The 12,763-nt window shown below is 43.3% G+C and overlaps 1 protein-coding gene across 1 annotated transcript in view; it reads right to left on the minus strand.

Annotated features, from left to right (window-relative positions):
* AKAP6 (A-kinase anchoring protein 6) overlaps nucleotides 1–12,763 on the minus strand; it is a 203,886-nt gene that overhangs the window by 166,043 nt on the left and 25,080 nt on the right. The gene's annotated exons all lie outside the window — the stretch shown is intronic.

Below are 12,763 nucleotides of genomic sequence, written 5' to 3' on the forward strand. Positions count from 1 at the left end.
TAGGGAGCTATAACAGTGTAGTAGGGAGCTATAACAGTGTAGTAGGGAGATATAACAGTGTAGTAGGGGGCTATAACAGTGTAGTAGGGAGATATAACAGTGTAGTAGGGAGTTATAACAGTGTAGTAGGAAGCTATAACAGTGTAGTAGGGAGCTATACCAGTGTAGTAGGGAACTATAACAGTGTATTAGGGAGCTATACCAGTGTAGTAGGGAGCTATACCAGTGTAGTAGGGAGCTATAACAGTGTATTAGGGAGCTATACCAGTGTAGTAGGGAGCTATAACAGTGTAGTAGGGAGATATAACAGTGTAGTAGGGGGCTATAACAGTGTAGTAGGGAGCTATAACAGTTTAGTAGGGAGCTATAACAGTGTAGTAGGGGGCTATAACAGTGTAGTAGGGAGCTATAACAGTGTAGTAGGGAGCTATAACAGTGTATTAGGGAGCTATAACAGTGTAGTAGGGAGCTATAACAGTGTAGTAGGGCGCTATAACAGTGTATTAGGGAGCTATACCAGTGTAGTAGGAGGCTATAACAGTGTATTAGGGGGCTATAACAGTGTAGTAGTGAGCTATAACAGTTTATTAGGGGGCTATAACAGTGTAGTAGGGAGCTATAACAGTGTAGTAGGGAGCTATACCAGTGTAGTAAGGAGCTATATCAGTGTAGTAGGGAGATATAACAGTGTAGGAGGGAGCTATAACAGTGTAGTAGGGGCCTATAACAGTGTAGTAGGGAGCTATAACAGTGTAGTAGGGAGCTATAACAGTGTAGTGTAGGGGGCTATAACAGTGTAGTAGGGAGATATAACAGTGTAGTAGGGAGCTATAACAGTGTAGTAGGAAGCTATAACAGTGTAGTAGGGAGCTATATCAGTGTAGTAGGGAGATATAACAGTGTAGTAGGGAGATATAACAGTGTAGTAGGGAGCTATAACAACGTAGTAGGGAGCTATAACAACGTAGTAGGGAGCTATAACAGTGTAGTATGGAGCTATAACAGTGTAGTAGGGAGCTATAACAGTGTAGTAGGGAGCTATAACAGTGTAGTAGGGAGTTATAACAGGTAAGTAGGGAGCTATAACAGTGTAGTAGGGAGCTATAACAGTGTAGTAGGGAGATATAACAGTGTAGTAGGGGGCTATAACAGTGTAGTAGGGAGATATAACAGTGTAGTAGGGAGCTATAACAGTGTAGTAGGAAGCTATAACAGTGTAGTAGGGAGCTATACCAGTGTAGTAGGGAACTATAACAGTGTATTAGGGAGCTATACCAGTGTAGTAGGGAGCTATACCAGTGTAGTAGGGAGCTATAACAGTGTATTAGGGAGCTATACCAGTGTAGTAGGGAGCTATAACAGTGTAGTAGGGAGATATAACAGTGTAGTAGGGGGCTATAACAGTGTAGTAGGGAGCTATACCAGTTTAGTAGGGAGCTATAACAGTGTAGTAGGGGGCTATAACAGTGTAGTAGGGAGCTATAACAGTGTAGTAGGGAGCTATAACAGTGTATTAGGGAGCTATAACAGTGTAGTAGAGAGCTATAACAGTGCAGTAGGGAGCTATAACAGTGTAGTAGGGCGCTATAACAGTGTATTAGGGAGCTATACCAGTGTAGTAGGAGGCTATAACAGTGTATTAGGGGGCTATAACAGTGTAGTAGTGAGCTATAACAGTGTATTAGGGGGCTATAACAGTGTAGTAGGGAGCTATAACAGTGTAGTAGGGAGCTATACCAGTGTAGTAAGGAGCTATATCAGTGTAGTAGGGAGATATAACAGTGTAGGAGGGAGCTTTAACAGTGTAGTAGGGGCCTATAACAGTGTAGTAGGGAGCTATAACAGTGTAGTAGGGAGCTATAACAGTGTAGTAGGGGGCTATAACAGTGTTGTAGGGAGATATAACAGTGTAGTAGGGAGCTATAACAGTGTAGTAGGAAGCTATAACAGTGTAGTAGGGAGCTATATCAGTGTAGTAGGGAGATATAACAGTGTAGTAGGGAGATATAACAGTGTAGTAGGGAGCTATAACAACGTAGTAGGGAGCTATAACAACGTAGTAGGGAGCTATAACAACGTAGTAGGGAGCTATAACAGTGTAGTAGGGAGCTATAACAGTGTAGTAGGGAGCTATAACAGTGTAGTAGGGAGCTATAACAGTGTAGTAGGGAGTTATAACAGGTAAGTAGGGAGCTATAACAGTGTAGTAGGGAGCTATAACAGTGTAGTAGGGAGCTATAACAGTGTAGTAGGGAGATATAACAGTGTAGTGGGGGGCTATAACAGTGTAGTAGGGAGATATAACAGTGTAGTAGGGAGCTATAACAGTGTAGTAGGAAGCTATAACAGTGTAGTAGGGAGCTATACCAGTGTAGTAGGGAACTATAACAGTGTATTAGGGAGCTATACCAGTGTAGTAGGGAGCTATACCAGTGTAGTAGGGAGCTATAACAGTGTATTAGGGAGCTATACCAGTGTATTAGGGAGCTATAACAGTGTAGTAGGGAGATATAACAGTGTAGTAGGGGGCTATAACAGTGTAGTAGGGAGCTATAACAGTTTAGTAGGGAGCTATAACAGTGTAGTAGGGGGCTATAACAGTGTAGTAGGGAGCTATAACAGTGTAGTAGGGAGCTATAACAGTGTATTAGGGAGCTATAACAGTGTAGTAGACAGCTATAACAGTGCAGTAGGGAGCTATAACAGTGTAGTAGAGCGCTATAACAGTGTATTAGGGAGCTATACCAGTGTAGTAGGAGGCTATAACAGTGTATTAGGGGGCTATAACAGTGTATTAGTGAGCTATAACAGTGTATTAGGGGGGCTATAACAGTGTAGTAGGGAGCTATACCAGTGTAGTAGGGAGCTATACCAGTGTAGTAAGGAGCTATATCAGTGTAGTAGGGAGATATAACAGTGTAGGAGGGAGCTATAACAGTGTAGTAGGGGCCTATAACAGTGTAGTAGGGAGCTATAACAGTGTAGTAGGGAGCTATAACAGTGTAGTAGGGGGCTATAACAGTGTAGTAGGGAGATATAACAGTGTAGTAGGGAGCTATAACAGTGTAGTAGGAAGCTATAACAGTGTAGTAGGGAGCTATATCAGTGTAGTAGGGAGATATAACAGTGTAGTAGGAAGCTATAACAGTGTAGTAGGGAGCTATAACAACGTAGTAGGGAGCTATAACAACGTAGTAGGGAGCTATAACAACGTAGTAGGGAGCTATAACAGTGTAGTATGGAGCTATAACAGTGTAGTAGGGAGCTATAACAGTGTAGTAGGGAGCTATAACAGTGTAGTAGGGAGTTATAACAGGTAAGTAGGGAGCTATAACAGTGTAGTAGGGAGCTATAACAGTGTAGTAGGGAGATATAACAGTGTAGTAGGGGGCTATAACAGTGTAGTAGGGAGATATAACAGTGTAGTAGGGAGCTATAACAGTGTAGTAGGAAGCTATAACAGTGTAGTAGGGAGCTATACCAGTGTAGTAGGTAACTATAACAGTGTATTAGGGAGCTATACCAGTGTAGTAGGGAGCTATACCAGTGTAGTAGGGAGCTATAACAGTGTATTAGGGAGCTATACCAGTGTAGTAGGGAGCTATAACAGTGTAGTAGGGAGATATAACAGTGTAGTAGGGGGCTATAACAGTGTAGTAGGGAGCTATAACAGTTTAGTAGGGAGCTATAACAGTGTAGTAGGGGGCTATAACAGTGTAGTAGGGGGCTATAACAGTGTAGTAGGGAGCTATAACAGTGTATTAGGGAGCTATAACAGTGTAGTAGAGAGCTATAACAGTGCAGTAGGGAGCTATAACAGTGTAGTAGGGCGCTATAACAGTGTATTAGGGAGCTATACCAGTGTAGTAGGAGGCTATAACAGTGTATTAGGGGGCTATAACAGTGTAGTAGTGAGCTATAACAGTGTATTAGGGGGCTATAACAGTGTAGTAGGGAGCTATACCAGTGTAGTAAGGAGCTATATCAGTGTAGTAGGGAGATATAACAGTGTAGGAGGGAGCTATAACAGTGTAGTAGGGGCCTATAACAGTGTAGTAGGGAGCTATAACAGTGTAGTAGGGAGATATACCAGTGTAGTAGGGAGCTATAACAGTGTAGTAGGAAGCTATAACAGTGTAGTAGGGAGCTATATCAGTGTAGTAGGGAGATATAACAGTGTAGTAGGGAGCTATATCAGTGTAGTAGGGAGATATAACAGTGTAGTAGGGAGATATAACAGTGTAGTAGGGAGCTATAACAACGTAGTAGGGAGCTATAACAGTGTAGAAGTGAGTTATAACTACGTAGTAGGGGCTATAACAGTGTAGTAGGGAGCTAAAACAGTGTAGTAGGGAGCTATAACAACGTAGTAGGGAGCTATAACAACGTAGTAGGGAGCTATAACAACATAGTAGGGAGCTATAACAGTGTAGTATGGAGCTATAACAATGTAGTAGGGAGCTATAACAGTGTAGTAGGGAGCTATAACAGTGTAGTCGGGAGTTATAACAGGTAAGTAGGGAGCTATAACAGTGTAGTAGGGGGCTATAACAGTGAAGTGGGGAGATATAACAGTGTAGTAGGGAGTTATATCAGTGTAGTAGGGAGCTAAAACAGTGTAGTAGGGAGCTATAACAACGTAGTAGGGAGCTATAACAACGTAGTAGGGAGCTATAACAACGTAGTAGGGAGCTATAACAGTGTAGTATGGAGCTATAACAGTGTAGTAGGGAGCTATAACAGTGTAGTAGGGAGCTATAACAGTGTAGTAGGGAGTTATAACAGGTAAGTAGGGAGCTATAACAGTGTAGTAGGGAGCTATAACAGTGTAGTAGGGGCTATAACAGTGAAGTAGGGAGATATAACAGTGTAGTAGGGAGTTATAACAGTGTAGTAGGGAGCTATAACAGTGTATTAGGGAGCTATACCAGTGTAGTAGGGAGCTATAACAGTGTAGTAGGGGGCTATAACAGTGTAGTAGGGAGCTATAACAGTGTAGTAGGGAGCTATAACAGTGTAGTAGGGGGCTATAACAGTGTAGTAGGGAGATATAACAGTGTAGTTGGGAGCTATAACAGTGTAGTAGGGAGCTATAACAGTGTAGTAAGGAGCTATATCAGTGTAGTAGGGAGATATAACAGTGTAGTAGGGAGCTATAACAACATAGTAGGGAGCTATAACAGTGTAGTAGTGAGTTATAACTACGTAGTAGGGGCTATAACAGTGTAGTAGGGAGCTAAAACAGTGTAGTAGGGAGCTATAACAACGTAGTAGGGAGCTATAACAACGTAGTAGGGAGCTATAACAACGTAGTAGGGAGCTATAACAGTGTAGTATGGAGCTATAACAATGTAGTAGGGAGCTATAACAGTGTAGTAGGGAGCTATAACAGTGTAGTAGGGAGCTATAACAGTGTAGTAGGGAGTTATAACAGGTAAGTAGGGAGCTATAACAGTGTAGTAGGGAGCTATAACAGTGTAGTAGGGGGCTATAACAGTGAAGTGGGGAGATATAACAGTGTAGTAGGGAGTTATAACAGTGTAGTAGGGAGCTATAACAGTGTATTAGGGAGCTATACCAGTGTAGGAGGTGGCTATAACAGTGTAGTAGGGAGCTATAACAGTGTAGTAGGGAGCTATACCAGTGTAGTAGTGGGCTATAACAGTGTATTAGGGAGCTATACCAGTGTAGTAGGGAGCTATTACAGTGTAGTAGGGGGCTATAACTGTGTATTAGGGAGCTATAACAGTGTAGTAGGGAGCTATAACAGTGTAGTAGGGGGCTATATCAGTGTATTAGGGAGCTATAACCGTGTAGTAGGGAGCTATAACCGTGTATTAGGGAGCTATACCAGTGTAGGAGGGGGCTATAACAGTGTATTAGGGGGCTATACCAGTGTAGTAGGGACCTATAACAGTGTATTAGGGAGCTATAACAGTGTAGTAGGGATATAAACACAGTGTAGTAGGGAACTATAACAGTGTAGTAGGGAGCTATAACAGTTTAGTAGGGAGCTATAACAGTGTTTCTAAGGGGCTATAACAGTGTATTAGGGAGCTATAACAACGTAGTAGGGAGCTATAACAGTGTAGTAGGGAGCTATAACAGTGTATTAGGGAGCTATATAACAGTGTAGTAGAGAGCTATAACAGTGTAGTAAGGAGCTATAACAGTGTAGTAGGGAGCTGTAACAGTGTATTAGGGAGCTATAACAGTGTAGTAGGGAGCTATAACAGTGTAGTAGGGGGCTATAACAGTGTAGTAGTGAGCTATAACATAACAGTGTATTAGGGAGCTATAACAGTGTAGTAGGGAGCTATAACAGTGTAGTAGGGGGCTATAACAGTGTATTAGGGGGCTATAACAGTGTAGTAGGGAGCTTTAACAGTGTAGTAGGGGGCTATAACAGTGTATTAGGGAGCTATACCAGTGTAGTAGGGGGCTATAACAGTGTCTTAGCGGCCTATACCAGTGTAGTAGGGAGCTATAACAGTGTAGTAGGGAGCTATACCAGTGTAGTAGTGGGCTATAACAGTGTATTAGGGGGCTATACCAGTGTAGTAGGGAGCTATAACAGTGTAGTAGGGGGCTATAACTGTGTATTAGGGAGCTATAACAGTGTAGTAGGGAGCTATAACAGTGTAGTAGGGGGCTATAACAGTGTATTAGGGAGCTATAACCGTGTAGTAGGGAGCTATAACCGTGTATTAGGGAGCTATAACCGTGTAGTAGGGAGCTATAACAACGTAGTAGGGAGCTATAACAGTGTATTAGGGAGCTATAACTGTGTAGTAGGGAGCTATAATAACGTAGTAGGGAGCTATAACAGTGTAGTAGGGAGCTATAACAGTGTAGTAGTGAGTTATAACTACGTAGTAGGGGCTATAACAGTGTAGTAGGGAGCTAAAACTGTGTAGTGGGGAGCTATAACAACGAAGTAGGGAGCTATAACAACGTAGTAGGGAGCTATAACAAAGTAGTAGGGAGCTATAACAGTGTAGTAAGGAGCTATAACAATGTAGTAGGGAGCTATAACAGTGTAGTAGGGAGCTATAACAGTGTAGTATGGAGTTATAACAGTGTAGTAGGGAGCGATAACAGTGTAGTAGGGAGCTATAACAGTGTATTAGGGGGCTATAACAGTGTAGTAGGGAGATATAACAGTGTAGTAGGGAGCTATAACAGTGTAGTAGGGAGCTATAACAGTGTAGCAAGGAGCTATATCAGTAGAGTAGGGAGATATAACAGTGTAGTAGGGAGATATAACAGTGTAGTAGGGAGCTATAACAGTGTAGTAGGGAGTTATAACAGTGTAGTAGGGAGCGATAACAGTGTAGTAGGGAGCTATAACAATGTAGTAGGGGGCTATAACAGTGTAGTAGGGAGCTATAACAACGTAGTAGGGAGCTATAACAGTGTATTAGGGGGCTATCACAGTGTAGTAGGGGGCTATAACAGTGTAGTAGGGAGATAGAACAGTGTAGTAGGGTGCTATAACAGTGTAGTAGGGAGCTATAACAGTGTAGTAGGGGGCTATAACAGTGTAGTAGGGAGCTATAACAGTGTAGTAAGGAGCTATATCAGTGTAGTAGGGAGCTATAACAGTGTAGTAGGGAGCTATAACAGTGTAGTAGGGAGCTATAACAGTGTGGTAGGGGGCTATAACAGTGTAGCAGGGAGCGATAACAGTGTAGTAGGGAGCTATAACAGTGTAGTAGGGAGCTATAACAGTGTGGTAGGGAGCTATAACAGTGTAGTAGGGAGCTATAACAGTGTAGTAGGGAGCTATAACAGTGAAGTAGGGAGCTATAACAGTGTAGTAAGGGGCTATAACAGTGTAGTAGGAAGCTATAACAGTGTAGTAGGGAGCTATATCAGTGTAGTAGGGAGCTATAACAGTGTAGTAGGGAGCTTTAACAGTGTAGTAGGGAGCGATAACAGTGTAGTAGGGAGCGATAACAGTGTAGTAGGGAGCTATAACAGTGTAGTAGGGGGCTATAACAGTGTAGTAGGGAGCGATAACAGTGTAGTAGGGAGCTATAACAGTGTAGTAGGGAGCTCTAACAGTGTAGTAGGGAGCTCTAACAGTGTAGTAGGGAGCTATAACAGTGTAGTAGGGAGCTCTAACAGTGTAGTAGGGAGCTATAACAGTGTAGTAGGGAGCTATAACAGTGTAGTAGGGAGCTCTAACAGTGTAGTAGGGAGCTATATCAGTGTAGTAGGGAGCTATAACAGTATAGTACGGAGCTATAACAGTGTAGTAGGAAGCTATAACAGTGTAGTAGGGAGCTATACCAGTGTAGTAGGGAGCTATAACAGTGTAGTAGGGAGCTATAACAGTGTAGTAGGGAGCTATAACAGTGTAGTAGGGAGCTATAACAGTGTAGTAGGGAGCTATCCCCCCATTCGCATTCTCCATTTGCAGCCTTGGGTGCGTGAGAGAAGTCATTGGATGGTCAGTGTGCTCTATGGTGTCTCTGATCTGCGAGCGCCCTGTGTGGGAAGCACACCTCACCGCAGCTGACATCCGCTGCCCGCACCCACGTCACCGGGCGATATGCATGGGAATGCCCAGTGTTTTCATGGGTACACCCATGAAACGCTGGGTGTTCCCAAGGGCTGTACCCCCCCGCTGCCGACCCACGCCCCCAGTCCGCACTGCTAGGGACGGTGAATGCCGGCGGTGTGTGGTGGGAGGCACCGGCGAACCTTAGTAAATCCCACTCTCTACAAGGAAAACAAAACAGGGTACTTATGACTTTGGGTCGACCAAATTAAAGTCGACATACGTTGGGTCGAACACTGAAGGTTGACAGGATATAGGTTGACACAGACACAAGGTCGACATTGCTAAGGTCGACAGGAACAAAAAGTCAACACAATCATTAGGTCACTTTTTTGTCCCAATTGTCAACATAGCTGACATGGACACCGTGTCGGTGCACGGCATCCCCTCGCATGTCTCGCTATGCCCACCATGCTTCGGGCACAGTGCCCTGCTACACTCGGCACACTATTATATTGTCCCTCCACGTCCTAGTGGATAGTAGGGCATGAAATACCGCCTGTCGGCACATGTCGGCTCAAAAAAAGAAACCTGTGAAAAATCCATGACGACCTTTTGACTGTCGATCACCCCAATGTCGACCTAATGCTTGTGTTGACTTTTTGTCCCTGTCAGCCGTAGGCATGAAGACCTTTTGTCAGTGGTGACCCAATGTCTGTCGACCTTAATGGTGTCGTCCTAGTGACCGTATCGCCCAGAATTCAAACAGAAACGTCAGTTAAAGCAAAGTATTTCCTGCCATTCTAATGTCCATGTTCAGCGATTTGTGTTCTGTTATGAATAGACAATAACAGTTTAGTTACCAGAAATGTAAGAATTGGTTCTTTACAAGACGTCCAGGAGTGTCTCATTTCTGGACCATAAACCTGTATATTATGGCGCAGTTTATGGCATCATGGAATATGATAGCAGTAAGCAGCGGGGCCTTGGGGTAGCTGGTGGCTTGTTGCCATATGTTTGCAAATGTATGTAACCGAGATCTCTGCATTACAATTGTAGGATGTAAATCTGCTGGGCCTATTACAGTGTATCCAGGGAAACTTGTCTGTTTGTATCTAGTCTACATTAACCCCTCCCTTACTTGACTATAAACTGATTTGATCATCTACCGTTTTTGCATTAATGGGTAGCAGAGATTTTACAGTTGTGCTCATAAGTTTACATACCCTAGCAGAATTTGGGATTTTCAGAGAATCTGAATGATAACTCTCAAACTTTACTTTCACTCATTGTTAGTGGTTGGATGAAGCCATTTATTGTCAAACAACTGTGTTTACTCTTTTTAAATCATGACAACAGAAACTACCCAAATGACCCTGATAAAAAGTTTACATACCCTGGAGATTTTGGCCTGATAACATGCACACAAATTGACACAAACGGGTTTGAATGGCTACTAAAGGTAACCATCCTCACCTGTGATCTGTTTGCTTGTAATCAGTGTGTGTATAAAAGGTCAGTGAGTTTCGGGTCCCCTGAAAGACCCTTGCATCTTTCATCCAGTACTGCACTGGGTACTTGTGTATTATCACGGCGCCCATCGCATCACAGACCATAAGGCATGCGATGGTATGCGATGCGATGTCCCGCGATGTTCCCCAATGTCATACAATGTTAAAATTGTATGGCATTGTATATGGCATACAATGCCATACGATGTGATGCGATTATAAATTGTATAAGCACCCTAATGGGTGCTTACAATGTTAAATGCACCCCCACGCCACCCCCAGTATGAACGTGAACCCGAAGCGTGGCGAATGCAGCGAGCCCGCAAGGTGCGGCGGTACACGTCCTCTGACCTTTTCATACCCCCACTATCCACGCCGGCGTGGAATTGATTTTATATAGTGTGGCGAGCGCAGCGAGCCACCGAGCCCACACTATATAAAATCAACTCCACACTGACGTAGATAGTGGGGGTTTGAAAAGGTCGGATGACGTGTACCGCCGCCCCTCGCGGGCTCGCTGCGCTTGCCACGCTTCGGGTTCACGTTCATACTGGGGGGTGGCATGGGGGTGCATTTAACATTGTAAGCACCCATTAGGGTGCTTATACAATTTAACATCGTATAGGGGGCTTACATCGCATCACATCGCATCGCAGTGCATCGGGTGTATGGCATGCGATGCGATAAAAAATCGTGCGACTTAATATCGGGTGCGCCGTGATAATACACAAGTACCCGGCACTGATGTGTCTGGATTCTGAGTCAAGGATCTGCGGGAAAAGGTAATTGAACTGTATAAAACAGGAAAAGGATCTAAAAAGATCAGCAGTGTTCAAACTCTAATTAAGAAGTATGCACAGATCTACAACATCGGTCCCTGTTGTGAATTTGTGACGGGGCGAATCAACTAGAATGACCTCCTTAGTACACACAGGACAGAACCTAGGCTGACTAGTAGGTGATCAGGTTCTGATTAATAGCTCCAGGAGGGGACAGGGATAATTCTGATTGGTATTATTATGTCATTATCTTTATCATGTCACCTCCCCCATGATGGATCATGAAAATTTCTTTGAATTCACTTCTTGTCTCCATTAAGCTGTGTACACATGCTTAGATTTTTCTCTGTTTTCGATTCGATTTTGCTTATAGAAATAAAATCGAATCCACATCGAATGGTTTTTAGGACACTTTCGATCTGCATTCGATTCAATGCGCGCTCCCGTTTTCTCAAAATCGAATAGAAAAATCTACTGTGCAGCCAAGGAAATCTCGAATTCGATCCAGTAAATCGAATTAGTACATTGTGCCTACATTGTGAAATCGAAATCGAATTGAGTGCAAAAGTACAGATCTAATGCCAAATGGAATGGGAAGATCTAATGCCAGATCTAATAGAAAATAGAATCTAACATCAAATCTAAAGCAAATCTAAGCGTGTGTACAGGGCTTTAGATTAATTATTTTAATACACTGCCACCTATGCTCAGAAGGTATATAAATGTAATTACAAATGTATCCTTAAAATGACAATAAAAACAGTGAAGAACTTAAAAGATCAACAGAAAATATATAGGTCCACAGCGTGTATGGACAGTGATGATCGCGTTCAACGCCGGGGGAAAGACGCTCGGTGCATACACACTGAGCTGCTCTCCCCCTGCCCGGCGCTGTCAGCAGGGGGGTGCGGACAGCTTTGCATAGCGCAGGCGCCCTCAAAGCCGCTCATCTGCTGGTAATATCAGCAGATGAGCGGCTTTCCTGTCGATAATGCGGGAGCGCGAATCACCGTTCATCGCCGGGCCACACATATTGGGCGGCTTTGAGCTGAAAGCCGCTCAAACTTGGTACTCAAAATCAGGTGTATGAGCTTACATTTTCTTTATTCATGAAATATACTTTTTAAGAGAATAAAAGAAGTAGTACTATGTATTTTACCAGTGACAAAGAAACCCAAATCTGTTCCGGTTTGGAACAACCCGGTTATCTGCTTACCCTGCAACGCAACCTGAGTTGATTCCGGGATCAACCCTTATAGCTACAGTTTTTTTTCTTTATATCTATCTATCTGTCTATCTATCCATCCATCTATGTTCCATCAATGATACATAACAATAGATACACTGTGTAATTGACTACACACAGAAGATGACATTAGTCAGGCAATGCAGACGTAACACTGTGCAATTGACCTTTGACCCCAAATAAAAACAGATACTGTGAATTGCAGCAATCATAGAACACAAGAAGTGTTGTGTGGAGTTTGTTAATGTACACAAAGGCTAAAGAGAAAAAACAAATACACTAACAATCAGTCAGATCTCAGGTATCCTAGTAAATCAGGGACAGTGGGCACATAGCTCTCTGTGCTGGTGATTGTGGCTATCCATCAAGTTCCTTTATAATCATGGAAGTAACTAGATGGGTCAATAACTAAAGAAAGGACCATTCCCCAGTCGTCCTGCTGTCCACTCCCACCACACCCGTAATCCATCAGTGCACTTTTATGGGTGTTCTGTACAGTTTGTGTCAGGGAGTCGACAGCCACTATGTTGACATTCATAATGTCTTCAGTTATGATGTTAACGTGGTTAAAATGTCACAAATCTGTAACATTAGTGAAACCTTTGTGTTGTACACAGCAGCGGCGTCGGATGCAGCCCAGCTGACTATATAGTGCAGGGGGGAACCTCTTAGCACATATCTTGCCTAATTCAGGTTGGCTCACTAAGCAGCAGTCATTCGA

This window comes from Crinia signifera, chromosome 12, assembly GCF_055691185.1.
Source record: "Crinia signifera chromosome 12, ASM5569118v1, whole genome shotgun sequence".
Lineage (NCBI taxonomy): Eukaryota > Metazoa > Chordata > Amphibia > Anura > Myobatrachidae > Crinia > Crinia signifera.